This window comes from Primulina tabacum, chromosome 10, assembly GCF_025594145.1.
Source record: "Primulina tabacum isolate GXHZ01 chromosome 10, ASM2559414v2, whole genome shotgun sequence".
NCBI classification, from domain to species: domain Eukaryota; kingdom Viridiplantae; phylum Streptophyta; class Magnoliopsida; order Lamiales; family Gesneriaceae; genus Primulina; species Primulina tabacum.
In genome coordinates this window covers 38,954,334-38,973,510 of record NC_134559.1, presented here as the reverse complement: position 1 = coordinate 38,973,510, position 19,177 = coordinate 38,954,334, and the positions used below count along the sequence as shown (strand labels likewise).

Here is a 19,177-nt window from a genome sequence, read left to right as displayed (position 1 = left end):
TTCTGTTAAGCTTTCGTTTCCTCGAGAAATCCGCTTAGGAAGTTCGAAATTCGATTCCGGTTCCATTTTATCGTATCCGAGGCATAATAATAGCTTTACATTCGTTATTTCCTTCTTCTTATTTTTTTTCTATTTTCTGGGAACATTTATCGATTTTTGTTGTCGTGAGCCGGTTCTGTGCGGAAGGGTATGACGCAGATTACTCCCGAGACGGTTAACTCATTAAAAACAATTATTTCGACTGTTTTATCCATAATTTACGTAAACGGTCGCGACACGAGGTCTTCCCAGGGAGGTCACCCATCCAAGCTCTGCCATCGCGCCAGAACGCTTAACTTCATGGTTATGATTGGGCGAGAGCAGTGCCGCGTGTTGTCCATCGCCGCCCGCTCCACACGTACTCGAGGGATATAAGAATAAACATCCCACTCAATGTCGGGTGCGATCTTACGAGCACTAATGCACCGGATCCCATCAGAACTCCGAAGTTAAGCGTGCTCGGGCGAGGGCAGTACTAGGATGGGTGACCCCCTGGGAAGTCCTCGTGTTGCACCTTTTTCGTGTTTTTCTATTTTTGATTACTTGTTGACAGACGATTTTCGGCTCAAATCATCTGAATCTCGATCGGGACCAGATAAAACATGTGAAATGAAAGTAGCTCGGACACTGCCGGATTTGGACAAAATTGTAGGCTAATTTGATTGTAAACTGGCAAACGGACGAGACTCATTACTACGCAATGAGCTGACGAGATTTTAGCCGAATTCCTTCTCTAAGACCCTCTAATTTGCGATTTAACGCTTCTGTTAAGCTTCACCCTGGGAAGTCCTCGTGTTGCACCCTTTTTCGTGTTTTTCTATTTTTGATTACTTGTTGACAGACGATTTTCGGCTCAAATCATCTGAATCTCGATCGCGACCAGATAAGACATGTGAAATGAAAGTAGCTCGGCCACTGCCGGATTTGGACAAAATTGTATGCTAATTTGATTGTAAACGGGCAAACGGACGAGACTCATTGCTACGCAATGAGCTGACGAGATTTTAGCCGAATTCCTTCTCTAAGACCCTCTAATTTGCGATTTAACGCTTCTATTAAGCTTTCGTTTCCTCGAGAAATCCGCTTAGGAAGTTCGAAATTCGATTCCGGTTCCATTTTATCGTATCCGAGGCATAATAATAGCTTTACATTCGTTATTTCCTTCTTCTTATTTTTTTTTCTATTTTCTGGGAACATTTATCGATTTTTGTTGTCGTGAGCCGGTTCTGTGCGGAAGGGTATGACGCAGATTACTCCGGAGACGGTTAACTCATTAAAAACAATTATTTCGACTGTTTTATCCATAATTTACGTAAACGGTCGCGACACGAGGTCTTCCCAGGGAGGTCACCCATCCTAGCTCTGCCATCGCGCCAGAACGCTTAACTTCATGGTTATGATTGGGCGAGAGCAGTGCCGCGTGTTGTCCATCGCCGCCCGCTCCACACGTACTCGAGGGATATAAGAATAAACATCCCACTCATGTCGGGTGCGATCTTACCAGCACTAATGCACCGGATCCCATCAGAACTCCGAAGTTAAGCGTGCTTGGGCGAGAGCAGTACTAGGATGGGTGACCCCCTGGGAAGTCCTCGTGTTGCACCTTTTTCGTGTTTTTCTATTTTTGATTACTTGTTGACAGACGATTTTCGGCTCAAATCATCTAAATCTCGATCGGGACCAGATAAACATGTGAAATGAAAGTAGCTCGGGCACTGCCGGATTTTGACAAAATTATAGGCTAATTTGATTGTAAATGGGCAAACGGACGAGACTCATTACTACGCAATGAGCTGACGAGATTTTAGCCGAATTCCTTCTCTAAGACCCTCTAATTTGCGATTTACCGATTCTGTTAAGCTTTCGTTTCCTCGAGAAATCCGCTTAGGAAGTTCGAAATTCGATTCCGGTTCCATTTTATCGTATCCGAGGCATAATAATAGCTTTACATTCGTTATTTCCTTCTTCTTATTTTTTTTCTATTTTCTGGGAACATTTATCGATTTTTGTTGTCGTGAGCCGGTTCTGTGCGGAAGGGTATGACGCAGATTACTCCCGAGACGGTTAACTCATTAAAAACAATTATTTCGACTGTTTTATCCATAATTTACGTAAACGGTCGCGACACGAGGTCTTCCCAGGGAGGTCACCCATCCAAGCTCTGCCATCGCGCCAGAACGCTTAACTTCATGGTTATGATTGGGCGAGAGCAGTGCCGCGTGTTGTCCATCGCCGCCCGCTCCACACGTACTCGAGGGATATAAGAATAAACATCCCACTCAATGTCGGGTGCGATCTTACGAGCACTAATGCACCGGATCCCATCAGAACTCCGAAGTTAAGCGTGCTCGGACGAGGGCAGTACTAGGATGGGTGACCCCCTGGGAAGTCCTCGTGTTGCACCTTTTTCGTGTTTTTCTATTTTTGATTACTTGTTGACAGACGATTTTCGGCTCAAATCATCTGAATCTCGATCGGGACCAGATAAAACATGTGAAATGAAAGTAGCTCGGGCACTGCCGGATTTGGACAAAATTATAGGCTAATTTGATTGTAAATGGCAAACGGACGAGACTCATTACTACGCAATGAGCTGACGAGATTTTAGCCGAATTCCTTCTCTAAGACCCTCTAATTTGCGATTTACCGATTCTGTTAAGCTTTCGTTTCCTCGAGAAATCCGCTTAGGAAGTTCGAAATTCGATTCCGGTTCCATTTTATCGTATCCGAGGCATAATAATAGCTTTACATTCGTTATTTCCTTCTTCTTATTTTTTTTTCTATTTTCTGGGAACATTTATCGATTTTTGTTGTCGTGAGCCGGTTCTGTGCGGAAGGGTATGACGCAGATTACTCCCGAGACGGTTAACTCATTAAAAACAATTATTTCGACTGTTTTATCCATAATTTACGTAAACGGTCGCGACACGAGGTCTTCCCAGGGAGGTCACCCATCCAAGCTCTGCCATCGCGCCAGAACGCTTAACTTCATGGTTATGATTGGGCGAGAGCAGTGCCGCGTGTTGTCCATCGCCGCCCGCTCCACACGTACTCGAGGGATATAAGAATAAACATCCCACTCATTGTCGGGTGCGATCATACCAGCACTAATGCACCGGATCCCATCAGAACTCCGAAGTTAAGCGTGCTTGGGCGAGAGCAGTACTAGGATGGGTGACCCCCTGGGAAGTCCTCGTGTTGCACCCTTTTTCGTATTTTTCTATTTTTGATTACTTGTTGACAGTCGTCTCAAATCATCTGAATCTCGATCGGGACCAAATAAGACATGTGAAATGAAAGTAGCTCGGGCACTGCCGGATTTGGACAAAATTGTAGGCTAATTTGATTGTAAACGGGCAAACGGACGAGACTCATTACTACGCAATGAGCTGACGAGATTTTAGCCGAATTCCTTCTCTAAGACCCTCTAATTTGCGATTTACCGATTCTGTTAAGCTTTCGTTTCCTCGAGAAATCCGCTTAGGAAGTTCGAAATTCGATTCCGGTTCCATTTTATCGTATCCGAGGCATAATAATAGCTTTACATTCGTTATTTCCTTCTTCTTATTTTTTTTCTATTTTCTGGGAACATTTATCGATTTTTGTTGTCGTGAGCCGGTTCTGTGCGGAAGGGTATGACGCAGATTACTCCCGAGACGGTTAACTCATTAAAAACAATTATTTCGACTGTTTTATCCATAATTTACGTAAACGGTCGCGACACGAGGTCTTCCCAGGGAGGTCACCCATCCAAGCTCTGCCATCGCGCCAGAACGCTTAACTTCATGGTTATGATTGGGCGAGAGCAGTGCCGCGTGTTGTCCATCGCCGCCCGCTCCACACGTACTCGAGGGATATAAGAATAAACATCCCACTCAATGTCGGGTGCGATCTTACGAGCACTAATGCACCGGATCCCATCAGAACTCCGAAGTTAAGCGTGCTCGGGCGAGGGCAGTACTAGGATGGGTGACCCCCTGGGAAGTCCTCGTGTTGCACCTTTTTCGTGTTTTTCTATTTTTGATTACTTGTTGACAGACGATTTTCGGCTCAAATCATCTGAATCTCGATCGGGACCAGATAAAACATGTGAAATGAAAGTAGCTCGGACACTGCCGGATTTGGACAAAATTGTAGGCTAATTTGATTGTAAACTGGCAAACGGACGAGACTCATTACTACGCAATGAGCTGACGAGATTTTAGCCGAATTCCTTCTCTAAGACCCTCTAATTTGCGATTTAACGCTTCTGTTAAGCTTCACCCTGGGAAGTCCTCGTGTTGCACCCTTTTTCGTGTTTTTCTATTTTTGATTACTTGTTGACAGACGATTTTCGGCTCAAATCATCTGAATCTCGATCGCGACCAGATAAGACATGTGAAATGAAAGTAGCTCGGCCACTGCCGGATTTGGACAAAATTGTATGCTAATTTGATTGTAAACGGGCAAACGGACGAGACTCATTGCTACGCAATGAGCTGACGAGATTTTAGCCGAATTCCTTCTCTAAGACCCTCTAATTTGCGATTTAACGCTTCTATTAAGCTTTCGTTTCCTCGAGAAATCCGCTTAGGAAGTTCGAAATTCGATTCCGGTTCCATTTTATCGTATCCGAGGCATAATAATAGCTTTACATTCGTTATTTCCTTCTTCTTATTTTTTTTTCTATTTTCTGGGAACATTTATCGATTTTTGTTGTCGTGAGCCGGTTCTGTGCGGAAGGGTATGACGCAGATTACTCCGGAGACGGTTAACTAATTAAAAACAATTATTTCGACTGTTTTATACATAATTTACGTAAACGGTCGCGACACGAGGTCTTCCTAGGGAGGTCACCCATCCTAGCTCTGCCATCGCGCCAGAACGCTTAACTTCATGGTTATGATTGGGCGAGAGCAGTGCCGCGTGTTGTCCATCGCCGCCCGCTCCACACGTACTCGAGGGATATAAGAATAAACATCCCACTCAATGTCGGGTGCGATCATACCAGCACTAATGCACCGGATCCCATCAGAACTCCGAAGTTAAGCGTGCTTGGGCGAGGGCAGTACTAGGATGGGTGACACCCTGAGAAGTCCTCGTGTTGCACCCTTTTTCGTGTTTTTCTATTTTTGATTACTTGTTGACAGACGATTTTCGGCTCAAATCATCTGAATCTCGATCGGGACCAGATAAGACATGTGAAATGAAAGTAGCTCGGGCGCTGCCGGATTTGGACAAAATTGTAGGCTAATTTGATTGTAAACGGGCAAACGGACGAGACTCATTACTACGCAATGAGCTGACGAGATTTAAGCCGAATTCCTTCCCTAAGACCCTCTAATTTGCGATTTACCGCTTCTGTTAAGCTTTCATTTCCTTGAGAAATCTGCTTAGGAAGTTCGAAATTCGATTCCGGTTCCATTTTATCGTATCCCAGGCATAATAATAGCTTTACATTCGTTATTTCCTTCTTCTTATTTTTTTTTTCTATTTTCTGGGAACATTTATCGATTTTTGTTGTCGTGAGCCGGTTCTGTGCGGAAGGGTATGACGCAGATTACTCCAGAGACGGTTAACTCATTAAAAACAATTATTTCGACTGTTTTATCCATAATTTACGTAAACGGTCGCGACACGAGGTCTTCCCAGGGAGGTCACCCATCCAAGCTCTGCCATCGCGCCAGAACGCTTAACTTCATGGTTATGATTGGGCGATAAGCAGGCCGCGTGTTGTCCATCGCCGCCCGCTCCACACGTACTCGAGGGATATAAGAATAAACCCACTCATGTCGGTGCGATCCGCACTAATGGCACGGATCCATCAGAACCGAGTAAGCGTGTTGCGAGAGAAGTATAGGAGGGGACCCCTGGAGTTCGTGTTGCACCTTTTTCGTGTTTTTCTATTTTGATTACTTGTTGACAGCGATCGGCTCAAATCATCTGATATCTCGATCGGGACCAAATAAAACATGTGAAATGAAAGTAGCTCGGGCACTGCCGGATTTGGAACAAAATTGTAGGCTAATTTGATTGTAAGGGCAAACGGACGGAGACTCATTAATACGCAATCTAGCGACGAGATTTTAGCCGAATTCCTTCTCTAAGACCTCTAATTTGTGCGATTTACCGTTCTGTTAAGCTTTCGTTTCCTCGAGAAATCCGCTTAGGAAGTGTCGAAATTCGATTCCGTCCATTTTATCGTTCCAAGGCATAATAATATCTTTACATTCGTATTTCCTCTCTTATTTTTTTTTATTTTCTGGGAGAACATTTATCGAGTTTGTGTCGTGAGCCGGTTCTGTGCGGAAGGGTATGACGCAGATTACTCCCGAGACGGTTAACTCATTAAAAACAATTATTTCGACTGTTTTATCCATAATTTACGTAAACGGTCGCGACACGAGGTCTTCCCAGGGAGGTCACCCATCCTAAGCTCTGCCATCGCGCCAGAACGCTTAACTTCATGGTTATGATTGGGCGAGAGCAGTGCCGCGTGTTGTCCATCGCCGCCCGCTCCACACGTACTCGAGGGATATAAGAATAAACATCCCACTCAATGTCGGGTGCGATCATACCAGCACTAATGCACCGGATCCCATCAGAACTCCGAAGTTAAGCGTGCTTGGGCGAGAGCAGTACTAGGATGGGTGACACCCTGGAAGTCCTCGTGTTGCACCCTTTTTCGTAGTTTTTCTATTTTTGATTACTTGTTGACAGACGATTTCGGCTCAAATCATCTGAATCTCGATCGGGACCAGATAAGACATGTGAAATGAAAGTAGCTCGGGCACTGCCGGATTTGGACAAAATTGTAGGCTAATTTGATTGTAAACGGGCAAACGGACGAGACTCATTACTACGCAATGAGCTGACGAGATTTTAGCCGAATTCCTTCTCTAAGACCCTCTAATTTGCGATTTACCGATTCTGTTAAGCTTTCGTTTCCTCGAGAAATCCGCTTAGGAAGTTCGAAATTCGATTCCGGTTCCATTTTATCGTATCCGAGGCATAATAATAGCTTTACATTCGTTATTTCCTTCTTCTTATTTTTTTTTCTATTTTCTGGGAACATTTATCGATTTTTGTTGTCGTGAGCCGGTTCTGTGCGGAAGGGTATGACGCAGATTACTCCCGAGACGGTTAACTCATTAAAAACAATTATTTCGACTGTTTTATCCATAATTTACGTAAACGGTCGCGACACGAGGTCTTCCCAGGGAGGTCACCCATCCAAGCTCTGCCATCGCGCCAGAACGCTTAACTTCATGGTTATGATTGGGCGAGAGCAGTGCCGCGTGTTGTCCATCGCCGCCCGCTCCACACGTACTCGAGGGATATAAGAATAAACATCCCACTATTGTCGGGTGCGATCATACCAGCACTAATGCACCGGATCCCATCAGAACTCCGAAGTTAAGCGTGCTTGGGCGAGAGCAGTACTAGGATGGGTGACCCCCTGGGAAGTCCCTCGTGTTGCATCCTTTTTCGTATTTTTCTATTTTTGATTACTTGTTGACAGTCGTCTCAAATCATCTGAATCTCGATCGGGACCAAATAAGACATGTGAAATGAAAGTAGCTCAGGCACTGCCGGATTTGGACAAAATTGTAGGCTAATTTGATTGTAAACAGGCAAACGGACGAGACTCATTACTACGCAATGAGCTGACGAGATTTTAGCCGAATTCCTTCTCTAAGACCCTCTAATTTGCGATTTACCGATTCTGTTAAGCTTTCGTTTCCTCGAGAAATCCGCTTAGGAAGTTCGAAATTCGATTCCGGTTCCATTTTATCGTATCCGAGGCATAATAATAGCTTTACATTCGTTATTTCCTTCTTCTTATTTTTTTTCTATTTTCTGGGAACATTTATCGATTTTTGTTGTCGTGAGCCGGTTCTGTGCGGAAGGGTATGACGCAGATTACTCCCGAGACGGTTAACTCATTAAAAACAATTATTTCGACTGTTTTATCCATAATTTACGTAAACGGTCGCGACACGAGGTCTTCCCAGGGAGGTCACCCATCCAAGCTCTGCCATCGCGCCAGAACGCTTAACTTCATGGTTATGATTGGGCGAGAGCAGTGCCGCGTGTTGTCCATCGCCGCCCGCTCCACACGTACTCGAGGGATATAAGAATAAACATCCCACTCAATGTCGGGTGCGATCTTACGAGCACTAATGCACCGGATCCCATCAGAACTCCGAAGTTAAGCGTGCTTGGGCGAGAGGCAGTACTAGGATGGGTGACCCCCTGGGAAGTCCTCGTGTTGCACCTTTTTTCGTGTTTTTCTATTTTTGATTACTTGTTGACAGACGATTTCGGCTCAAATCATCTGAATCTCGATCGGGACCAGATAAGACATGTGAAATGAAAGTAGCTCGGGCACTGCCGGATTTGGACAAAATTATAGGCTAATTTGATTGTAAACGGGCAAACGGACGAGACTCATTACTACGCAATGAGCTGACGAGATTTTAGCCGAATTCCTTCTCTAAGACCCTCTAATTTGCGATTTACCGATTCTGTTAAGCTTTCGTTTCCTCGAGAAATCCGCTTAGGAAGTTCGAAATTCGATTCCGGTTCCATTTTATCGTATCCCGAGGCATAATAATAGCTTTACATTCGTTATTTCCTTCTTCTTATTTTTTTTCTATTTTCTGGGAACATTTATCGATTTTTGTTGTCGTGAGCCGGTTCTGTGCGGAAGGGTATGACGCAGATTACTCCCGAGACGGTTAACTCATTAAAAACAATTATTTCGACTGTTTTATCCATAATTTACGTAAACGGTCGCGACACGAGGTCTTCCCAGGGAGGTCACCCATCCAAGCTCTGCCATCGCGCCAGAACGCTTAACTTCATGGTTATGATTGGGCGAGAGCAGTGCCGCGTGTTGTCCATCGCCGCCCGCTCCACACGTACTCGAGGGATATAAGAATAAACATCCCACTCATTGTCGGGTGCGATCATACCAGCACTAATGCACCGGATCCCATCAGAACTCCGAAGTTAAGCGTGCTTGGGCGAGGGCAGTACTAGGATGGGTGACACCCTGAGAAGTCCTCGTGTTGCACCCTTTTTCGTGTTTTTCTATTTTTGATTACTTGTTGACAGACGATTTTCGGCTCAAATCATCTGAATCTCGATCGGGACCAGATAAAACATGTGAAATGAAAGTAGCTCGGACACTGCCGGATTTGGACAAAATTGTAGGCTAATTTGATTGTAAACTGGCAAACGGACGAGACTCATTACTACGCAATGAGCTGACGAGATTTTAGCCGAATTCCTTCTCTAAGACCCTCTAATTTGCGATTTAACGCTTCTGTTAAGCTTCACCCTGGGAAGTCCTCGTGTTGCACCCTTTTTCGTGTTTTTCTATTTTTGATTACTTGTTGACAGACGATTTTCGGCTCAAATCATCTGAATCTCGATCGCGACCAGATAAGACATGTGAAATGAAAGTAGCTCGGCCACTGCCGGATTTGGACAAAATTGTATGCTAATTTGATTGTAAACGGGCAAACGGACGAGACTCATTGCTACGCAATGAGCTGACGAGATTTTAGCCGAATTCCTTCTCTAAGACCCTCTAATTTGCGATTTAACGCTTCTATTAAGCTTTCGTTTCCTCGAGAAATCCGCTTAGGAAGTTCGAAATTCGATTCCGGTTCCATTTTATCGTATCCGAGGCATAATAATAGCTTTACATTCGTTATTTCCTTCTTCTTATTTTTTTTTTCTATTTTCTGGGAACATTTATCGATTTTTGTTGTCGTGAGCCGGTTCTGTGCGGAAGGGTATGACGCAGATTACTCCGGAGACGGTTAACTAATTAAAAACAATTATTTCGACTGTTTTATCCATAATTTACGTAAACGGTCGCGACACGAGGTCTTCCCAGGGAGGTCACCCATCCTAGCTCTGCCATCGCGCCAGAACGCTTAACTTCATGGTTATGATTGGGCGAGAGCAGTGCCGCGTGTTGTCCATCGCCGCCCGCTCCACACGTACTCGAGGGATATAAGAATAAACATCCCACTCAATGTCGGGTGCGATCATACCAGCACTAATGCACCGGATCCCATCAGAACTCCGAAGTTAAGCGTGCTTGGGCGAGGGCAGTACTAGGATGGGTGACACCCTGAGAAGTCCTCGTGTTGCACCCTTTTTCGTGTTTTTCTATTTTTGATTACTTGTTGACAGACGATTTTCGGCTCAAATCATCTGAATCTCGATCGGGACCAGATAAGACATGTGAAATGAAAGTAGCTCGGGCACTGCCGGATTTGGACAAAATTGTAGGCTAATTTGATTGTAAACGGGCAAACGGACGAGACTCATTACTACGCAATGAGCTGACGAGATTTTAGCCGAATTCCTTCTCTAAGACCCTCTAATTTGCGATTTACCGCTTCTATTAAGCTTTCGTTTCCTCGAGAAATCCGCTTAGGAAGTTCGAAATTCGATTCCGGTTCCATTTTATCGTATCCGAGGCATAATAATAGCTTTACATTCGTTATTTCCTTCTTCTTATTTTTTTTTCTATTTTCTGGGAACATTTATCGATTTTTGTTGTCGTGAGCCGGTTCTGTGCGGAAGGGTATGACGCAGATTACTCCCGAGACGGTTAACTCATTAAAAACAATTATTTCGACTGTTTTATCCATAATTTACGTAAACGGTCGCGACACGAGGTCTTCCCAGGGAGGTCACCCATCCAAGCTCTGCCATCGCGCCAGAACGCTTAACTTCATGGTTATGATTGGGCGAGAGCAGTGCCGCGTGTTGTCCATCGCCGCCCGCTCCACACGTACTCGAGGGATATAAGAATAAACATCCCACTCATTGTCGGGTGCGATCATCTGGCAAGTCCTCGTGTTGCACCCTTTTTCGTATTTTTCTATTTTTGATTACTTGTTGACAGTCGGCTCAAATCATCTGAATCTCGATCGGGACCAAATAAGACATGTGAAATGAAAGTAGCTCGGGCACTGCCGGATTTGGACAAAATTGTAGGTTAATTTGATTGTAAACGGGCAAACGGACGAGACTCATTACTACGCAATGAGCTGACGAGATTTTAGCCGAATTCCTTCTCTAAGACCCTCTAATTTGCGATTTACCGTTTCTGTTAAGCTTTCGTTTCCTCGAGAAATCCGCTTAGGAAGTTCGAAATTCGATTCCGATTCCATTTTATCGTATCCAAGGCATAATAATAGCTTTACATTCGTTATTTCCTTCTTCTTATTTTTTTTTCTATTTTCTGGGAACATTTATCGATTTTTGTTGTCGTGAGCCGGTTCTGTGCGGAAGGGTATGACGCAGATTACTCCCGAGACGGTTAACTCATTAAAAACAATTATTTCGACTGTTTTATCCATAATTTACGTAAACGGTCGCGACACGAGGTCTTCCCAGGGAGGTCACCCATCCTAGCTCTGCCATCGCGCCAGAACGCTTAACTTCATGGTTATGATTGGGCGAGAGCAGTGCCGCGTGTTGTCCATCGCCGCCCGCTCCACACGTACTCGAGGGATATAAGAATAAACATCCCACTCAATGTCGGGTGCGATCATACCAGCACTAATGCACCGGATCCCATCAGAACTCCGAAGTTAAGCGTGCTTGGGCGAGAGCAGTACTAGGATGGGTGACCCCCTGGGAAGTCCTCGTGTTGCACCCTTTTTCGTGTTTTTCTATTTTTGATTACTTGTTGACAGACGATTTTCGGCTCAAATCATCTGAATCTCGATCGGGACCAGATAAGACATGTGAAATGAAAGTAGCTCGGGCACTGCCGGATTTGGACAAAATTGTAGGCTAATTTGATTGTAAACGGGCAAACGGACGAGACTCATTACTACGCAATGAGCTGACGAGATTTTAGCCGAATTCCTTCTCTAAGACCCTCTAATTTGCCATTTACCGCTTCTGTTAAGCTTTCGTTTCCTCGAGAAATCCGCTTAGGAAGTTCGAAATTCGATTCCGGTTCCATTTTATCGTATCCCAGGCATAATAATAGCTTTACATTCGTTATTTCCTTCTTCTTATTTTTTTTTCTATTTTCTGGGAACATTTATCGATTTTTATTGTCGTGAGCCGGTTCTGTGCGGAAGGGTATGACGCAGATTACTCCGGACACGGGTAACTAATTTAAAACTATTATTTCGACTGTTTTATCCATAATTTACGTAAACGATCGCGACACGAGGTCTTCCCAGGGAGGTCACCCATACTACCTCTGCCATCGCGCCAGAACGCTTAACTTCGTGGTTATGATTGGGCGAAAGCAGTGCCGCGTGTTGTCCATCGCCGCCCGCTCCACACGTACTCGAGGGATATAAGAATAAACATCCCACTCAATGTCGGGTGCGATCATACCAGCACTAATGCACCGGATCCCATCAGAACTCCGAAGTTAAGCGTGCTTGGGCGAGAGCAGTACTAGGATGGGTGACCCCCTGGGAAGTCCTCGTGTTGCACCCTTTTTCGTGTTTTTCTATTTTTGATTACTTGTTGACAGACGATTTTCGGCTCAAATCATCTGAATCTCGATCGGGACCAGATAAGACATGTGAAATGAAAGTAGCTCGGGCACTGCCGGATTTGGACAAAATTGTAGGCTAATTTGATTGTAAACGGGCAAACGGACGAGACTCATTACTACGCAATGAGCTGACGAGATTTTAGCCGAATTCCTTCTCTAAGACCCTCTAATTTGCGATTTACCGCTTCTGTTAAGCTTTCGTTTCCTCGAGAAATCCGCTTAGGAAGTTCGAAATTCGATTCCGGTTCCATTTTATCGTATCCCAGGCATAATAATAGCTTTACATTCGTTATTTCCTTCTTCTTATTTTTTTTTCTATTTTCTGGGAACATTTATCGATTTTTGTTGTCGTGAGCCGGTTCTGTGCGGAAGGGTATGACGCAGATTACTCCGGAGACGGTTAACTCATTAAAAACAATTATTTCGACTGTTTTATCCATAATTTACGTAAACGGTCGCGACACGAGGTCTTCCCAGGGAGGTCACCCATCCTAGCTCTGCCATCGCGCCAGAACGCTTAACTTCGTGGTTATGATTGGGCGAGAAGCAGTGCCGCGTGTTGTCCATCGCCGCCCGCTCCACACGTACTCGAGGGATATAAGAATAAACATCCCACTCAATGTCGGGTGCGATCTACGAGCACTAATGCACCGGATCCCATCAGAACTCCGAAGTTAAGCGTGCTTGGGCGAAGAGCAGTACTAGGATGGGTGACACCCTGAGAAGTCCTCGTGTTGCACCCTTTTTCGTGTTTTTCTATTTTTGATTACTTGTTGACAGACGATTTTCGGCTCAAATCATCTGAATCTCGATCGGGACCAGATAAGACATGTGAAATGAAAGTAGCTCGGGCACTGCCGGATTTGGACAAAATTGTAGGCTAATTTGATTGTAAACGGGCAAACGGACGAGACTCATTACTACGCAATGAGCTGACGAGATTTTAGCCTGAATTCCTTCTCTAAGACCCTCTAATTTGCGATTTACCGCTTCTGTTAAGCTTTCGTTTCCTCGAGAAATCCGCTTAGGAAGTTCGAAATTCGATTCCGGTTCCATTTTATCGTATCCCAGGCATAATAATAGCTTTACATTCGTTATTTCCTTCTTCTTATTTTTTTTTCTATTTTCTGGGAACATTTATCGATTTTTGTTGTCGTGAGCCGGTTCTGTGCGGAAGGGTATGACGCAGATTACTCCGGAGACGGTTAACTCATTAAAAACAATTATTTCGACTGTTTTATCCATAATTTACGTAAACGGATCGCGACACGAGGTCTTCCCAGGGAGGTCACCCATCCTAGCTCTGCCATCGCGCCAGAACGCTTAACTTCATGGTTATGATTGGGCGAGAGCAGTGCCGCGTGTTGTCCATCGCCGCCCGCTCCACACGTACTCGAGGGATATAAGAATAAACATCCCACTCAATGTCGGGTGCGATCATACCAGCACTAATGCACCGGATCCCATCAGAACTCCGAAGTTAAGCGTGCTTGGGCGAAGGCAGTACTAGGATGGGTGACCCCCTGGGAAGTCCTCGTGTTGCACCCTTTTTCGTGTTTTTCTATTTTTGATTACTTGTTGACAGACGATTTTCGGCTCAAATCATCTGAATCTCGATCGGGACCAGATAAGACATGTGAAATGAAAGTAGCTCGGGCACTGCCGGATTTGGACAAAATTGTAGGCTAATTTGATTGTAAACGGGCAAACGGACGAGACTCATTACTACGCAATGAGCTGACGAGATTTAAGCCGAATTCCTTCTCTAAGACCCTCTAATTTGCGATTTACCGCTTCTGTTAAGCTTTCGTTTCCTCGAGAAATCCGCTTAGGAAGTTCGAAATTCGATTCCGGTTCCATTTTATCGTATCCCAGGCATAATAATAGCTTTACATTCGTTATTTCCTTCTTCTTATTTTTTTTTCTATTTTCTGGGAACATTTATCGATTTTTGTTGTCGTGAGCCGGTTCTGTGCGGAAGGGTATGACGCAGATTACTCCGGAGACGGTTAACTCATTAAAAACAATTATTTCGACTGTTTTATCCATAATTTACGTAAACGGTCGCGACACGAGGTCTTCCCAGGGAGGTCACCCATCCTAGCTCTGCCATCGCGCCAGAACGCTTAACTTCATGGTTATGATTGGGCGAAGCAGTGCCGCGTGTTGTCCATCGCCGCCCGCTCCACACGTACTCGAGGGATATAAGAATAAACATCCCACTCAATGTCGGGTGCGATCATACGAGCACTAATGCACCGGATCCCATCAGAACTCCGAAGTTAAGCGTGCTTGGGCGAAGAGCAGTACTAGGATGGGTGACCCCCTGGGAAGTCCTCGTGTTGCACCCCTTTTCGTGTTTTTCTATTTTTGATTACTTGTTGACAGACGATTTTCGGCTCAAATCATCTGAATCTCGATCGGGACCAGATAAGACATGTGAAATGAAAGTAGCTCGGGCACTGCCGGATTTGGACAAAATTGTAGGCTAATTTGATTGTAAACGGGCAAACGGACGAGACTCATTACTACGCAATGAGCTGACGAGATTTTAGCCGAATTCCTTCTCTAAGACCCTCTAATTTGCGATTTAACGCTTCTGTTAAGCTTTCGTTTCCTCGAGAAATCCGCTTAGGAAGTTCGAAATTCGATTCCGGTTCCATTTTATCGTATCCCAGGCATAATAATAGCTTTACATTCGTTATTTCCTTCTTCTTATTTTTTTTCTATTTCTGGGAACATTTATCGATTTTTGTTGTCGTGAGCCGGTTCTGTGCGGAAGGGTATGACGCAGATTACTCCGGAGACGGTTAACTCATTAAAAACAATTATTTCGACTGTTTTATCCATAATTTACGTAAACGGTCGCGACACGAGGTCTTCCCAGGGAGGTCACCCATCCTAGCTCTGCCATCGCGCCAGAACGCTTAACTTCATGGTTATGATTGGGCGAGAGCAGTGCCGCGTGTTGTCCATCGCCGCCCGCTCCACACGTACTCGAGGGATATAAGAATAAACATCCCACTCAATGTCGGGTGCGATCATACCAGCACTAATGCACCGGATCCCATCAGAACTCCGAAGTTAAGCGTGCTTGGGCGAGAGCAGTACTAGGATGGGTGACCCCCTGGGAAGTCCTCGTGTTGCACCCTTTTTCGTGTTTTTCTATTTTTGATTACTTGTTGACAGACGATTTTCGGCTCAAATCATCTGAATCTCGATCGGGACCAGATAAGACATGTGAAATGAAAGTAGCTCGGGCACTGCCGGATTTGGACAAAATTGTAGGCTAATTTGATTGTAAACGGGCAAACGGACGAGACTCATTACTACGCAATGAGCTGACGAGATTTAAGCCGAATTCCTTCTCTAAGACCCTCTAATTTGCGATTTACCGCTTCTGTTAAGCTTTCGTTTCCTCGAGAAATCCGCTTAGGAAGTTCGAAATTCGATTCCGGTTCCATTTTATCGTATCTCAGGCATAATAATAGCTTTACATTCGTTATTTTCCTTCTTCTTATTTTTTTTTCTATTTTCTGGGAACATTTATCGATTTTTGTTGTCGTGAGCCGGTTCTGTGCGGAAGGGTATGACGCAGATTACTCCGGAGACGGTTAACTCATTAAAAACAATTATTTCGACTGTTTTATCCATAATTTACGTAAACGGTCGCGACACGAGGTCTTCCCAGGGAGGTCACCCATCCTAGCTCTGCCATCGCGCCAGAACGCTTAACTTCATGGTTATGATTGGGCGAGAGCAGTGCCGCGTGTTGTCCATCGCCGCCCGCTCCACACGTACTCGAGGGATATAAGAATAAACATCCCACTCAATGTCGGGTGCGATCATACCAGCACTAATGCACCGGATCCCATCAGAACTCCGAAGTTAAGCGTGCTTGGGCTGAGGCAGAGTACTAGGATGGGTGACCCCCTGGGAAGTCCTCGTGTTGCACCCTTTTTCGTGTTTTTCTATTTTTGATTACTTGTTGACAGCGATTTTCGGCTCAAATCATCTGAATCTCGATCGGGACCAGATAAGACATGTGAAATGAAAGTAGCTCGGGCACTGCAGGATTTGAACAAAATTGTAGGCTAATTTGATTGTAAACGGGCAAACGGACGAGACTCATACTACGCAATGAGCTGACGAGATTTTAGCCGAATTCCTTCTCTAAGACCCTCTAATTTGCGATTTACCGCTTCTGTTAAGCTTTCGTTTCTCGAGAAATCCGCTTAGGAAGTTCGAAATTCGATTCCGGTTCATTTTATCGTATCCGAGCATAATAATAGCTTTACATTCGTTATTTCCTTCTTCTTATTTTTTTCTATTTCTGGGAACATTTATCGATTTTTGTTGTCGTGGAGCCGGTTTCTGTGCGGAAGGGTATGACGCAGATTACTCCGGAGACGGTGAACTCATTAAAACAATATATTCGACTGTTTTATCCATAATTTACGTAAACGGTCGCGACCCGAGGTCTTCCCAGGGAGGTCACCCATCCTACGCTCTGCCATCGCGTCAGAACGCTAACTTCATGGTTATGATTGGGCGAGAGCAGTGACGCGTGTTGTCCATCGCCGCCCGCTCCACACGTACTCGAGGGATATAAGAATAACATCCCACTCAATGTCGGGTGCGATCATACCAGCACTAATGCACCGGATCCCATCAGAACTCCGAAGTTAGCGTGCTTGGGCGAAGTGCAGTACTAGGATGGGGTGACCCCCTGGGAAGTCTCGTGTTGCACCCCTTTTCGTGTTTTTCTATTTTTGATTACTGTTGACAGACGATTTTCGGCTCAAATCATCTGAATCTCGATCGGGACCAGATAAGACATGTGAAATGAAAGTAGCTCGGGCACTGCGGATTGGACAAATTGTAGGCTAATTTGATTGCTAAACGGGCAAACGGACGAGACTCATTACTACGCAATGAGCTGACGAGATTTTAGCCGAATTCCTTCTCTAAGACCCTCTAATTTGCGATTTACCGCTTCTGTTAAGCTTTCGTTTCCTCGAGAAATCCGCTTAGGAAAGTTCGAAATTCGATTCCGGTTCCATTTTATCGTATCCCAGGCAATAAATAGCTTTACATTCGTTATTTCCTTCTTCTTATTTTTTTTTCTATTTTCTGGGAACATTTATCGATTTTTGTTGTCGTGAGCCGGTTCTGTGCGGAAGGTAATGACGCAGATTACTCGGAGACGGTTAACTCATTAAAACCATTTATTTTCGACTGTTTTTATCCATAATTTACGTAACAGATCCGCGATACGCGGTCTTCCCAAGGGATGGTCACCCATCCTAACTCTGCCATCGCGGCCGAACGCTTAACTTCATGGGTTATGATTGTGCGAGAGCATGTGCCGCGTGTTGTCCATCGCCGCCCGCTTACCACACAACGTACTCGAGGGATCATACGGATAAACATCCCATCAATGTCGGGTGCGATCATACCTAGCACTAATGTCCCCGGATCCCATCAGAACTGCGGAAGTTATAAGCGTGCTTGGGCGAAAGCCGCAAGTACTATGCTGGGTGACCCCCTGGGAAAGTCGATCGGTTGCACCCCTTTTCGTGTTTTCTCTATTTTTGATACTTGTTGACAGACGATTTTCGGCTCAAATCATCTGAATCTCGATCGGGACCAGATAAGACATGTGAAATGAAAGTAGCCGGCACTGCCGGATTTGGACAAAATCTGTAGGCTAATTTGATTGTAAACGGGGCAAACCGGACGAGACTCATTACTAAGCAATGAGCTGACGGAGATTTTAGCCGAATTCCTTCTCTAAGACCCTCTAATTTGCGATGATTACCGCTTCTGTTAAGCTTTCGTTTTCTCGAGAAATCCGCTCTTAGGAAGTTCGAATTCGATCCGGTTCAATTTTTATCGTATCCCATGGCATCAATAATAGCTTTCATTCGTTATTTCTTCTTATTATTTTTTTTCTATTTTCTGGGAACATTTATCGATTTTTGTTGTCGTGAGCCGGTTCTGTGCGGAAGGTATGACGCAGATTACTCCGGAGACGGTGAACTCATTACAAACTAATTATTTCGACTATTTTATTCCATAATTTACGTAAACAGGTCGCGACACGAGGTCTTCCCAGGGAGGTCACCCATCCTACTGCCATCGCGCCAGAACGCTTAACTTCATGGTTATGATTGGGAGAGCAGTGCCGCGTGTTGTCCATCGCCGCCCGCTCCACACGTACTCGAGGGATATAAGAATAAACATCCCACTCAATGTCGGGTGCGATCATACCAGCACTAATGCACCGGATCCCATCAGAACTCCGAAGTTAAGCGTGCTTGGGCGAGAGCAGTACTAGGATGGGTGACCCCCTGGGAAGTCCTCGTGTTGCACCCTTTTCGTGTTTTTATTTTTGATTACTTGTTGACAGACGATTTTCGGCTCAAATCATCTGAATCTCGATCGGACATAAGACATGTGAATGAAAGTAGCTCGGGCACTGCCGGATTTGGACAAAATTGTAGGCTAATTGATTGTAAACGGGCAAACGGACGAGACTCATCTCGCAATGAGCGCTGACGACCGAGATTTTAGCCGAATTCCTTCTAAGACCCTCTAATT

General features: G+C 44.9%; 19 non-coding genes and 1 pseudogene across 19 annotated transcripts; all 20 read left to right on the top strand.

Annotated features, from left to right (window-relative positions):
• Positions 1–437: 437 nt before the first annotated feature.
• On the top strand, positions 438–556 carry LOC142514548 (5S ribosomal RNA). Its single transcript, XR_012810437.1, has one exon. It is a non-coding gene; the product is annotated as a 5S ribosomal RNA (ribosomal RNA).
• Positions 557–1,526: 970 nt separating this feature from the next.
• LOC142512082 (5S ribosomal RNA) lies at positions 1,527–1,645 on the top strand. The gene has a single exon (XR_012808804.1). It is a non-coding gene; the product is annotated as a 5S ribosomal RNA (ribosomal RNA).
• Positions 1,646–2,326: 681 nt separating this feature from the next.
• On the top strand, positions 2,327–2,445 carry LOC142515490 (5S ribosomal RNA). The gene has a single exon (XR_012811334.1). It is a non-coding gene; the product is annotated as a 5S ribosomal RNA (ribosomal RNA).
• Positions 2,446–3,127: 682 nt separating this feature from the next.
• LOC142515937 (5S ribosomal RNA) lies at positions 3,128–3,246 on the top strand. Its single transcript, XR_012811757.1, has one exon. It is a non-coding gene; the product is annotated as a 5S ribosomal RNA (ribosomal RNA).
• A 676-nt stretch (positions 3,247–3,922) lies between these two features.
• LOC142514547 (5S ribosomal RNA) lies at positions 3,923–4,041 on the top strand. Its single transcript, XR_012810436.1, has one exon. It is a non-coding gene; the product is annotated as a 5S ribosomal RNA (ribosomal RNA).
• Positions 4,042–5,012: 971 nt separating this feature from the next.
• Positions 5,013–5,131, top strand: LOC142513290 (5S ribosomal RNA). The gene has a single exon (XR_012809244.1). It is a non-coding gene; the product is annotated as a 5S ribosomal RNA (ribosomal RNA).
• A 1,451-nt stretch (positions 5,132–6,582) lies between these two features.
• Positions 6,583–6,700, top strand: LOC142515241 (5S ribosomal RNA). Its single transcript, XR_012811097.1, has one exon. It is a non-coding gene; the product is annotated as a 5S ribosomal RNA (ribosomal RNA).
• Positions 6,701–7,383: 683 nt separating this feature from the next.
• Positions 7,384–7,503, top strand: LOC142513092 (5S ribosomal RNA). The gene has a single exon (XR_012809057.1). It is a non-coding gene; the product is annotated as a 5S ribosomal RNA (ribosomal RNA).
• A 676-nt stretch (positions 7,504–8,179) lies between these two features.
• LOC142517407 (5S ribosomal RNA) lies at positions 8,180–8,299 on the top strand. Its single transcript, XR_012813155.1, has one exon. It is a non-coding gene; the product is annotated as a 5S ribosomal RNA (ribosomal RNA).
• Positions 8,300–8,982: 683 nt separating this feature from the next.
• LOC142513289 (5S ribosomal RNA) lies at positions 8,983–9,101 on the top strand. The gene has a single exon (XR_012809243.1). It is a non-coding gene; the product is annotated as a 5S ribosomal RNA (ribosomal RNA).
• A 973-nt stretch (positions 9,102–10,074) lies between these two features.
• Positions 10,075–10,193, top strand: LOC142513286 (5S ribosomal RNA). The gene has a single exon (XR_012809241.1). It is a non-coding gene; the product is annotated as a 5S ribosomal RNA (ribosomal RNA).
• Positions 10,194–11,591: 1,398 nt separating this feature from the next.
• LOC142515925 (5S ribosomal RNA) lies at positions 11,592–11,710 on the top strand. The gene has a single exon (XR_012811746.1). It is a non-coding gene; the product is annotated as a 5S ribosomal RNA (ribosomal RNA).
• A 684-nt stretch (positions 11,711–12,394) lies between these two features.
• On the top strand, positions 12,395–12,513 carry LOC142515913 (5S ribosomal RNA). The gene has a single exon (XR_012811735.1). It is a non-coding gene; the product is annotated as a 5S ribosomal RNA (ribosomal RNA).
• Positions 12,514–13,198: 685 nt separating this feature from the next.
• Positions 13,199–13,317, top strand: LOC142510962 (5S ribosomal RNA; annotated as a pseudogene).
• Positions 13,318–14,003: 686 nt separating this feature from the next.
• LOC142508892 (5S ribosomal RNA) lies at positions 14,004–14,122 on the top strand. The gene has a single exon (XR_012807090.1). It is a non-coding gene; the product is annotated as a 5S ribosomal RNA (ribosomal RNA).
• Positions 14,123–14,805: 683 nt separating this feature from the next.
• On the top strand, positions 14,806–14,925 carry LOC142514932 (5S ribosomal RNA). The gene has a single exon (XR_012810803.1). It is a non-coding gene; the product is annotated as a 5S ribosomal RNA (ribosomal RNA).
• A 682-nt stretch (positions 14,926–15,607) lies between these two features.
• LOC142515902 (5S ribosomal RNA) lies at positions 15,608–15,726 on the top strand. The gene has a single exon (XR_012811722.1). It is a non-coding gene; the product is annotated as a 5S ribosomal RNA (ribosomal RNA).
• Positions 15,727–16,411: 685 nt separating this feature from the next.
• Positions 16,412–16,532, top strand: LOC142515768 (5S ribosomal RNA). Its single transcript, XR_012811595.1, has one exon. It is a non-coding gene; the product is annotated as a 5S ribosomal RNA (ribosomal RNA).
• A 676-nt stretch (positions 16,533–17,208) lies between these two features.
• On the top strand, positions 17,209–17,327 carry LOC142510454 (5S ribosomal RNA). Its single transcript, XR_012808564.1, has one exon. It is a non-coding gene; the product is annotated as a 5S ribosomal RNA (ribosomal RNA).
• Positions 17,328–18,833: 1,506 nt separating this feature from the next.
• Positions 18,834–18,952, top strand: LOC142515890 (5S ribosomal RNA). Its single transcript, XR_012811710.1, has one exon. It is a non-coding gene; the product is annotated as a 5S ribosomal RNA (ribosomal RNA).
• Positions 18,953–19,177: the final 225 nt, after the last annotated feature.